This window comes from Stigmatopora nigra, chromosome 12 (assembly GCF_051989575.1).
Source record: "Stigmatopora nigra isolate UIUO_SnigA chromosome 12, RoL_Snig_1.1, whole genome shotgun sequence".
NCBI classification, from domain to species: domain Eukaryota; kingdom Metazoa; phylum Chordata; class Actinopteri; order Syngnathiformes; family Syngnathidae; genus Stigmatopora; species Stigmatopora nigra.
Window position 1 is genome coordinate 3,653,769 of NC_135519.1, and position 11,816 is coordinate 3,665,584.

The window sequence follows — 11,816 nt, forward strand, 5'->3', positions numbered from 1 at the left end:
TGTGATGACCTTCACCTTCAAGCGAACTCAGTCTTAAACAAATGAAAACATGTTTTGTTTACTCTCTTTTTTACCAGGATCTTTTAAGCTATGTGCTCTTCTATTTTTTCTTAGATCTGTGATGATCTCTTGTCTATTGGCAGAAATTTAACATCCATGGAGGAACTACAAAGTGTTTTTTATTGCTGGTTTGAATCAAGTCCTATAGAAAACTAAACACACATGGATAATAATAGATAATTCCGATATTATTTTTTATTCTACATATATTTGAGATGGAAATGGAAGACTTTATACAAGTAAAAAAATGAAAGTTACAGTAGTTTGTTGCTCAAGTGGTATGTAGTTGTCCTCTTATTTCTTTAAAGTTAGTTGCTACTAAATTAAACTCCTGACATGTTAACAGAGCGAGTTAGTATAAACAAATGTTTACTAAAATAGGAAGAAATATAACCAATAGAAATTCACTGTAGAGGTTAAAGGGAAAGACTACTTTTGAGTGGTTTTAGTGACTATTTCAGAGTAACTTTGTATTAACAAAAAAAAGAAAAAAACTTTTTTGGTGCTCTTTTTGCACACGATTGTATGGTATATTAAAATATATATATAATTTAATTCACTTTTTACATACTACAATTCCACAATTCCACTCATTAAGGGCTCTTTGCTCTAAAGTGTACCTAATGAATTGGCCATTATAACAAGCACACCAACCAAGTGAGTCTATTTAGCTCTAAACTCTTCCCCAAAAAGAGAGAGCCCATCTTTGTTGGACGACATTCTCCACTAAACTGGTGAGCAGTGAAAAGCATGGAGGAGCGCACACACAGGGCCCTCCTCAACTGAAATGTTTCTTTTCAACACTCCCACTCAACCTTTGGCTTCCATCTGTATCAATGAATTGCTCTGGTGCTGATTCGTATTGCAGCCTCTTCTGTCTGAGGCTGAAAATGAAAAGATGAACAGGTCCTTCATGTCTTTCTTTCACTCGAGAGGAATGAAAATTAGGCAGCGTTGAAAAGGCCGTGCCATCGTTTAACTCCTTCATTTCACTGCAATGACACCATTACGCTAAAAGACCTCCAAAACTATCCATTCTAAACGCAGTAGAATTGTTTTGTAATGAGAGGCAATGCCGATATTTGGACATATTTTCCAATGAAACTCATTTGGATGTTATTGTAAACATAGGAGATTTCAGTACTAAGCAATTTGGGTAAACATCAACTTGTTGGTTAAAGATGATGAGATGTCAACCTTTTAAAACAGGTGTCAAAGTGGTGGCCCGGGGGCCAAATCTGGCCCGACGCACCATTTAGTGTGGCCCGGGAAAGAAAATCATGAGTGCCAACTCTCTGTTGTTTTAGGATCAAATTAAAATGAAGAGTATAGATGAGCATTAAATTTCCTGGTTTTCCCCCTTTTAAATCAATAATTGTGATTTTTATCATTTTTTTTCAGTTTTTAAATATATAGCGCAGACATCTTTTTCACATTTCAACGGATAAAATTAACACCAATGTTCAAACTACTTAACGGTCAATATTGTAGATGTAACTAGTAACCTAGTGAGTTCGACCACTGAAAATGGATGAAATAAGAAAAGAACAAGCGTTATCAAGAAGAAGGGATGAGGGGATTTTACCAGATTGTATTGAGAGCTATATTAGACAGTGCAGAGGTGGCAGGGGAAATTGGAGTGCATGTGTGTGTGTGTGTATGTGTGTGTGTGTGTGTGTGTGTATAATGTGTGGTGCTCGAAATTGGTGTCGGCAGGACCCCAAATGGCTGTTTTCCTGCCTGACAGCAGATAAGAGAAGAAATATATATATAAATAAATATATATAAACAAGGCGGTGTGATAGCAAAGAGAGGATGGGAAGAAAATGTGGACGTGATATGGGTTTTGAACACGGCCTACGCTTTTTTTTTTGACTGGCAAAGCCCTCAGAGCTCTCCGACACGCAGATCCATGACGTACTGTACCATTGATATTTTTTCGCGGGCGATTGAACTTCTCGGATCGATGAGAGTGACGTCTTTTTCTCGGTGATTGGCCTAGCTGATTCAAATGCAGAAGATAAACTCCGACTTATAGTTTCTTCTAATGGGATTCAATGTGAGATTTTGGTAGGATAACAATGCTCAGTTTTTGATTGAAGCTGTTGCCGAAGCGGTGCCAGGAGGAAAACAAATAATATTTAGATGCTTGAGGTGTTGGCGCTTTTATTTCTTTAATAACTTTGGTCATGTCTATAGTTTAGAAAAATGTTTTTTTTGCTTAAAGCCTGGCCCCAAAAACAGAAATTGTGGTGCCAAATACAAATATAGTTTGATAGAGTGAACAATTGTAAAGAATGGGATATGTTTAGATACCCTTGTTAAAGGGCCATTTTAGTCAAATAATAAAAAAAAATAAACCAAGAGAATTTTGGGGCATTTCCCTCCAATACTGATGAGATATATCCTGTAAAAAAACAAAACACCCCCAAAAAAACAACAACAACAACAACAAAACCCAACAACAAAACAACAACAAAAACACCCAAAACAACAACCCCCCCAAAAAACCAAAACAACCACAAAAAAACCTCATTTAAAAAACCCCAAAATTACCAAATGATCAAAAAGTCGCTCCAAGTAAACAAAAGTGCCCTGAAAATACGTAAAAATGATGTTCGATTAAAAAATCCCATTAAGAAATAATAAACAAAGGCATTATACAATTGCAAAAAAATAGATACAACTCTAATTGTAATTCTCATGTCACATCATTATCTGTCTACTTCAACTTGAGTATATAATCCAAATACTTTTTTCTCCAGCTTCCTCCTTACCACCTCCTCTTCACACCCAATCCTCCCCGCTTGCACCCATCTATCCATCTGCAGTAATGAGAAATCAGGGACCGCTGCTTCGCCCACCTGAGTGTGTGTAGGTGTGTGTGTATGAGAGCGTGCTTATAACACCATGGGGATTGCATTTCAGATTGCTCTGCTCTGGTCCTTTGCACCATTCGTGTGTATCACAGTGCGGGATTGTGTACATGGGAGGGTTTCTTGCCATCTCCCCCAATCGGATGACACACACAAACACTTTGCTAACCTCCCTCCTTTCATCCAATCATTGTGTAAAGGCGCATGTGTGTGTCCTCTGGGCATTTTGACAGGTATTTAACAGATATGTATTTAACTTGCTCACTGGTCGCTGTGTTCTTGTGTGTTTGTCTTTGTACGTGTGTTTGGAGACCCTCTCGAGAGTCTGTCGGCGTGGGGTGTTTATAGGCTTCTATAGTGGGTTTAGTCGATAAAATTAAATGTTTTAAAGGCTCCAAACAGCGGGTGCAGTTGTGTTTCAACGTTTACTGTCTGGATGGGGCACAGAATCAAGCTGTTATGTTTGGGTTTAGAATTTGTTTATAGGGTGCCATTGATGGGAATAGGCTGGTAGGGAAACATTAAGTTTTAGGGCCGCTGACTGCAAGAGACGTCCAATCATTCATTGAATCTGTTAGGAGTTCAAATGGGATGGATTTCTATTTCCAAGTTAAGGGTGCTGGCTGCTGTACAGGCCATGTTATTTATTATAAGGACACTTTGTCAGTTTTATGTTGTAAGGTTTATCATTATTATAAATATGTGCTTGCAATGAAGAATGCTTTGCCTTATTTTGGATATTAAACATTACATATAAGAATGCTTTGCTTATTAGGAATGTTAGGTTCATCTTAATGTTAAATGTGACATTAATACAGCTCTTGCAAAAGAAATGCTCGCTCTAAAGTTAACCAAAACACTTTTGGAGGTCACTTCTCCTTAACTTCTTGAGACTAATGTTCACAACAAGCTCTTGGGAACTGTTTTTTTTGTGAGACTCTAAATAATGTTTAGACTTATGTGATACATGTTGTTAAATCTAATGAATATATTAGCAAAAGAGACATCAGAATTCTTATTGGTGAACCTATCATATATGATCTATTGTGAATGACCCAAAACAAATGTTAGCAAACTACCAAAAATCCACTACACACTAGAATGTCTGTTCGACTAAACCGGCACAAAAGCAAGCAAGCTGCAAGTTGCTCCACTGAGAATACAAGCGAGTCTGCAGCAAGTGTCAGTTTGGCCTTCATGAAGCAAGACTGATGCAAGCGTCCGGCGTCACCTCGCCGAGCCGCCTGGGTGTCGTTGCACATGATGAAAAGCCTCCGGTGTAGTTCTTAACTACCTTCTAGCTTCTTTCTCCACTCACCCGTCGTTTTCCTCCTCCCTCGCATTGATTCACTTGATCCCAGCGCCCAAAGCCATTCCTTTCCTCACTGATGCTAATCTCCGCCGTAGTAAAGCATCTCTACACTTTTTGATCACACGCCAGACTTTCTATTCCACTTACTATCGGGGTTCTTTTTCGCCAATAATCGGCAGACTTTGGGAGTACCCGCCGCTGTATAACCGATACTGACTAGCCACTAAAATGCTGACTTTTCCTTACAACTCCAATGACGCAACAATTAGTAATGGCTTGCAGCATGGGAGGAAAGCACGTCTCCTGTGGTTACGACATCCCATCGTGGCAGAAACGGAGAGATAAGAGAGGGTGTGCTTTGCGTGTCAACAAAGTTTCCACCATTTAATCGATATATGATTATACGTTTCGATTTGGGGAAGCTACAGTGAATTTCAAGCTTGGGAACAATTTTGATAACGGATAATACCCAGCAGATGGCAGTGTTGAAGAGTATTTTTTAATGTATATTTTTTTTATTTGGGAGAGTAAGTGTAAATAGAGATTGTAGAATCATATTTTGTGGGTCTGGAAAAAAATTAATCGTTTTTAATGGACTTCTGTTATGAAAATGTATGGAAATTAATGTTTTTATGAGAAAACTATTTTTGAGAGAAAAAATAGATGATGTGATTGCAAAAATGTATGAGTGAATCAATCACATTTAAGTGCATATCAGATAGTAGTCAGTCAACAAATGATTTTTAGATCAACTCTAAATAAAGTATTGATATTCTAAGAGCCACTTCCTAGTATTTTATAGCTGGCACATTCAACTGTTATTGGAGATTCATAAATACAGTCAAACAAGTAGAAGTTCTGCAACTAGTCACGTTCCCTGACCTAATTTAGTGATTAGTATGCATCTAACTCCCTTACACGCTTTCACTACGCTGATTGGGTTAGATGATAGAATTCCTCGTCTACCTCCATTTCGGAGGTTAAGCCAGGTTAGCTGTAAGTGGCATGGAAGGTGTCAAAATCAATCTTGCTAATCTTTGGAACATTTGCGTTGGGGAGGAAGCTGAGTACGCATTCCTGCCAGAAGAACAAAAGGTGTTATCATTAGCGGAAAGTAACAATGGCACGCTGGGGTTGTAAAACCCTCCCTTGGTGTCCTGTCAGATCCCCTTGGAGACATTATTAGTCAAAATCAATTGTGTCCCAAAACCTAAATTTGAAACATTGTTTAAAATTTAACAGTTTGGAAACAAGATTCCCATTTTGGCTCGCATGGAAGCATGAGATATCGTAAAACTCACTTTGAAGCCTTAAGAGAGCAGCCTACATGTACCCATCCGTCATGATTCATTGTTATCCGGGGTGACTTTTCCCTGTGATTGGCCGCCACGTCACTCTCCCAGCACGCCTCGCCGCCCCTCCTATATCGGTCTTTGTCTCCATCCTCTCGCCTCGGGCCTCATTCGTAGTTTGGCTGTTGTCAGCACTTTGGGGAGAAGATGAGAGGAGAGGTTGACGGCGAGGAGCCTTGAGGTTGCAACAGATGTTCAGTGCGAGGAGGAGGGAGGACGGCGTTGGCTAAACACTACCTCGAGCGTTGACCTGCACTAACAAAAATCAATTCCAATATTTTTTGCCTTTGTAATTGTATTCTTGTCATTTATGGTGATTGACAGCCAATTCATTTTTAACCAGGACAAAATGGCCGTTACCAATGTTCCATCTAATTTTTTGTTGGTCTGGGCAGAAAGACAACATCCCCGAGCGCACTGAGTACCAGTGTGAGGGACATCATCATTGCTCGCTATAGGCACAACAGTATCACACCTGTCATAAGCAGGTGCATGTCAATGTTCACTCTAATGTTTCATGTAAAACATGCTGTAAAACACGAAAAACAGAAGAGTGGACAGAGCTACTGCCACTGGCTGCCTCGTAAAGAGCGCCATCAAAGGGGAAGGGGTAAAAAAAAAAGTTTGGATTTTATTTACTGCGTGTATATGATTGCTGCTGCGCAGAGAAGACGAGAGTAGTGTGCATGTTAGAGAGAACATTGGATATTACTACTATTTAGAGAAGTTTCCTTGGCTGTATAAGTCATTTGAGTTGTCATATTTTAGTCATTTTAATCTAATTAGTTTTTTTCGCAATCCGCTGTTTGATATAAATTTAGTATACCATTGTCAATTTAGGTTGACAAGCACAATGATGTCATTTTTAAAAATAACTGCAATGCGATCGTGGTGGTATTAAGAGGTAGGATAAATTGGATGACTCCACCACTGAAGGCCGAAGTGCCAAATCCGCCGCATGAGACAAGAAGTGAGACGGAGGCCAGCTGATAAGACTGGACCTTCCACTCGCTGACAAATGGCAGTAGGATGACCGCGGCGATTAGCCGGCCGAGAGGTCAGCGTGTTGAGAAGAAGACGAGGGAGTGAGAGAGAGGTAGAGGCAGTCGGGGAGTGCCAGACAGACACCATGGCAAACAAGGAGGAGATGAGAAGTCTTGCCCCTGAGAGGGAAAGTGTGCTAGGTTGGGGGCTCAACAGCCTCAGGAACTACAACAAAATGAAGCGTACTGTGAGTGAGTTTGCATCTGACCAGAAAAGTGTACAAAAAATGCTGTGGTTGTGTTCAAAATCGCTTCAAATGTACTTATAATAACACAAAGATGATGATTCTGTTATAGTAGGGATGGGCGGGGCAATAAAGAACCTTAACAATAAGTATTTTGGCTAAAATAGGTAATTATATAGGTATAACTTTTCACAGAATAGCAGGACCAAAATGAATCATGCAAAAACTGATGCTTCACAGTATTAACCTGTTTCTTACTGAAAGGTAATATTTGGCTACGCATCAAATGTCCGATTATTATTATTATTATTATTATGGGCGGCATAACTAAAAATTGATATCACGAGATTTCAATGATTTTTTTATGGCAATTACACAAGAAAAGCCTTAACAATAACTATTTTACAATTGCCTACAATAAGTAATTATAAAGGTCAAACTTTTAACAGAAAAGCATGACCAAAATGAATCTTGCAAAAACTGATGCTTCACAGTACTAACCTGTTTCTTACTGAAAGGTAATATTCAACTACGCATTAACTTCTTCTCTACATTCTGAAAGAAGGCAGGTGGAGCAATGGCACCACTGACCCGTGCTACTAAATGATTGAAAAGCTCCAGTCGAGGAAGTTGGGACATTTGGCATTTAAGATGTGTTAGTCACCACCATGTCAGCTTGAACTGTGTCCTGCCTTTAGCATGAAAAAGAAGGATGAGCCTCTGTGGGTCTTTGTTTTAACTTGAAATTAGCTGGCTTGTGTTGAAAGAGAAAGAAAAATGGTTTGGATGCATCTGCGTTCATTGTTATCGATGCGTCTGGGCCACATTAAGAAGAGCCATTAATACTATTTTGCATTCATCTACCTGCATGTCAATACTCTTTGCTGATTCATCTCAGGGAAAGCATACAGATTGGCCAAACTCGACGAAAATTACTCACTGAAATGAGCCCAAATGAAGTGAAATAAGCATTAATCTGGCTTTTTCAGTGATGCACCTAGATGCCCTATTCCTATTTTGAACCCAAATCGGCTTTTACAGCCTAACTGTTACTACTTGGGTGCATAGTTGGACCAGAATATGGGGAAGCAATAAAAGATGTGGAGTGCTCTAGCAAAACGTTAATAACTGAAACATGAAAATAAAAAGGGCTTAGAAATAAATAGCAAAATCAAAACTGACATGGGAAACGAGGAAATTGAAACATGGCATTAAACATACAAAGCAGACGATCGGACAAAGACTGACAAACACACAGGGTTTAAATAGACAGACAAATGTTGATTACATGGCATACACAACTGGTCACATGACGGACAATAAGTGAAAAGCCTACAAACCAACCAAAACCCCAACTAATAACACTAACAGCAAAAGAACACGACTAGTGTTAAAAAAAACAAGCTTAAACTCGCCATCATGCAAAAAAATGTCCTCTCAGTCGCCAAGTATCATTTCAACATACTTCCTTGACATTAAACCCCAAATAACTGTACTCGTTCTCGATTTAGAGACAAGTCCTGGGAAATTATACGCCAGTTATCCGTTAGGTTTCAACCTATTGAGATAAAAAATAAACATGAGGAGCTGGTGTTTGTCCTGAGTGGAGTGCCTCAAGGCAGTCCCTTCTCAGGTGGATTGAATCGGTTGGAGGTGGGGAGAGAGCTCTTCACTGCAGGCCAACTTCGTAAAAGAGGAGCACTCCAACACAAATAAATAAACACGCAAGTGCACTCGGCGGCAGCGACTCGTAAATCAAGCGCCCCCTTGCCGACCGCTGATTGCAGACGAGCGCCACCCGACTGAGAAGTTAGAGGAGCTGCGGGAGGGAGGTGAGCCCAGTCGGCATCCTTCTCCCACTTCCATACATCAAACCGCACCTCAGACTTTGGATTTGGCGTATTTCACTTTAACGGTGCTGAAGCTTTTCTTTGTATTATTGTTTTTGGCTCACATTGAGGTGGCATTGCTGAGCTCGCCGGCGCCATCGGAGGACGTTATGCCGTAACTCTAACCTCCGGATGACTTTGAAACCCAAATTATAGCTTGAAGCTCTAATTTGTAACCCTATTAAAACCCTATGCCTGCCTTGAAATTCTAATTTGAATTAATAATGAAGACTTTAGAACCTATTGGAAATCCTTATTCATAAGCCAGGAATCAAAAAACAGCAACAGTAAACGCAAACTCTGTATCTTTAATCCTAATTTGAATTCATATTGAAACCTAATAAAGGATTTGAACTGCTCATTTGAAATAATGTAAATTCAAACTTTAGCCAAATCCTAACAATCCTTTCAAATCCTAAAGTTTGACATCTCGACTCGGTCTTTAAAACTCAATTTTAATTCCAAATTACAGCCTTAAAAGCTTCTAATTGGATCACAAAAAACACATTTAACATTAACAGTTATTTTAAAACCCTGATTAAAAATTTCCAAACAGTAATACAGGCCCATTTAAAACATCAATACCTCTCATTGAACTAATTCACTACCCTTGACGACAATAGATGCCAGTTCCATTTGGATTTGCTTTCTAGTATCCCAATCGATGGCAGCCAATGAGTTAAAAAAACCCTTTTGTTTTGCTTTACCTGCTTTAATGAGTTATTTTATCCCCTCTTCACACCGCAGTCAAGCATAAAATCCTCACGACCGTGTACAGAAAAGTCAATCGCACAAATCCCGTACTTTGGGAGAAACAAGCACCCTCTGGCTTGGGTGGCTGTCGGCAAAACAAACTACCCCGACCTCGGCTGCCTATAACACTCAGGTGGGAGATGACAATGGGCCTTCACGTTCAAACTGTCAGGAGAATGAGGGGAGGCCTGTGTGTGTGTGTGTGTGTGTAATTGCCATAAGCTGTCATGGCGAAAGCGGTCTATGGTAGCCCACTGACAGGCTAAGAGTGACTGGGAGAGGCTTTTGCAATCTTCCCAGAAATTGGGAAAGTGGTCTGACACCGACATGGATTTGGGGTCTTGGGATGCTTGAGTCTAACCTTTGAAAAGTAGGAATTTTGCAAAAAGGTTTGGCAACCACAAAATTCGGGCAAATCAGGAAATTACGGAATGGAAGATCAACTCTCTTCTTACTAATTAATAAGCTAATTAGCAGTAAAAATGTACACTGCCTGACCTCCAACCAATGTTCTCTCTAAGCTGCGGGCTAGCGCAATTATACACTACTCTCGTCTTCTCTGCGTAGCAGCAATCATATGGTGTGCAGTAAATAAAATCCAAACTATTTTTTAAATTTTTTTTACCCCTTTCCCTAGGATGGCGACGTTTACGCGGCAGCCAGTGGTAGTAGCTATGTCTAATCTTTTGTTTGTCGTGTTTTACAGCATGTTTTACATGAAAAAATAGAGGGAACATTGACATGCACCTGCTTATGGCAGTTGTGATACTGGTGTCCATAGCGAGCAATGATGATGTCACTCACACTGGTACTCAGTGCGCTCAGAGAGGTTGTCTTTCTGCCTAGACCAATGAAAAATTAAAGGGAACATTGCCTCCTACCATCAGAATAAGGCGAAATATCTTGCGTCTATGAGAATTTTAATTATAATAGAAACCTTGAAAACTATCTAAATCTGATAAACATCTGCAATGTGATTTATTTCTATCTGGTGTTGCATTTATTTTATTGTGGGGCAATGGAAGAACATCGTTGCTGACCCTCAAGTGAGAGATGAAGGGCCTATTTGTCACAAAAATTTGACTTGTTGGCTAGCGATTTTCTCTTTTCGTTTGTAACAAGAAAAGTTTTGCAGCGAAGCATCACCGCTGCGCCTCATTTGTTCCCATTTGAAAGTGCGACTTTATACAAGCGCAAAAGGTCACATTTGACTTACAAACGGAGCAAATAGCCTAAAATGTCACCGAAAGAAAATATGAACATTGAAAAAAAGTCAATAAAGAGGCAAACAAATGAATTTAAGTAGGAAAAAAAAAGAAGGAAAGAGAGAAAACAAATAGAAAGTAGCGACAAAATCCCTCGCCGCTCCTTTTCGTGGAGATTTATATTTTGCTGGGCTTCAGCCCGTTGAATAAACAATCTGTCATCGTTAGCCGAGAGACGTCTCGGCCAATCGGCGGCCTGGAAAGCCGTTACCGGGCGGACTGGGTTGCGGCGGATGGCGGGATAGGGCCAATTGCCTCTGAGAGATTGCTGTTTCAAATAAAATGTGTGTATGTGCATGAGTGTGTGTTTACTAGGTTTGAAAGTGGTCTTTTGGGGGAGGCGAGGGATAGGCGTTGACATTTGAGCTTTTGCTTGCGCTTTAATTGAGTTTGCACTCGCCATTAGAAAAGATATTGGAACGTTGACAGCGAAACACATGTTCTTATTAATTTTGGATGTGCTTTAATGAACGCATACTACAAACAACATTAAACTCAAATCTCACAATTAGTTGGGAGGCCTCTGCCAAGGCATAGCTGTTATTTAAATTGTATGCCATTTAGAGGGAAAATGTGTTAGGACTTGTAGCGTTGATGGGATTTAGGAAAAACAACTAGTAAAAAAGTACATTAGTTGTTTCGGAAAAAGATAAATGGATATTATTGAAATTAAAAATTGAAGGATTTGCTTGTTTTGAAAATGTATTTGAATAAGCAGCAATTTTAATGCAAATGGATTCATTGAAAAACATATTTGATAACATTTCATGAAGGAATGACATTTATGTGCCAATTTTTAAAAAAATAATTGGAATAGGAATATGTAAATTATAAAAATGTGACTTTGTTAGCCATTATTTTTAGATTTAATTAGTTTTTAGGTCAAATACATTTTCAGTTAGTGAAATTAGCTCTTTGAAATACAACAAATCAATCAATTTCAATATATATTAGTGTACATATTGTAACCAATCATGTCATTAATAAAGCTCAGCCTATTTATTTATTTTCTTAAATGCATTATAATGCAGTTTAATATATAGGTTTTATTTTCTATGAGCCAATGAAATCATTTATTAAC

The 11,816-nt window shown here is 39.1% G+C and overlaps 1 protein-coding gene across 2 annotated transcripts in view; it reads right to left on the reverse strand.

Moving 5' to 3' along the window:
• The window catches only part of mcm8 (minichromosome maintenance 8 homologous recombination repair factor), a 244,565-nt gene that overhangs the window by 13,588 nt on the left and 219,161 nt on the right, over window positions 1-11,816 (reverse strand). The window lies entirely within an intron of this gene.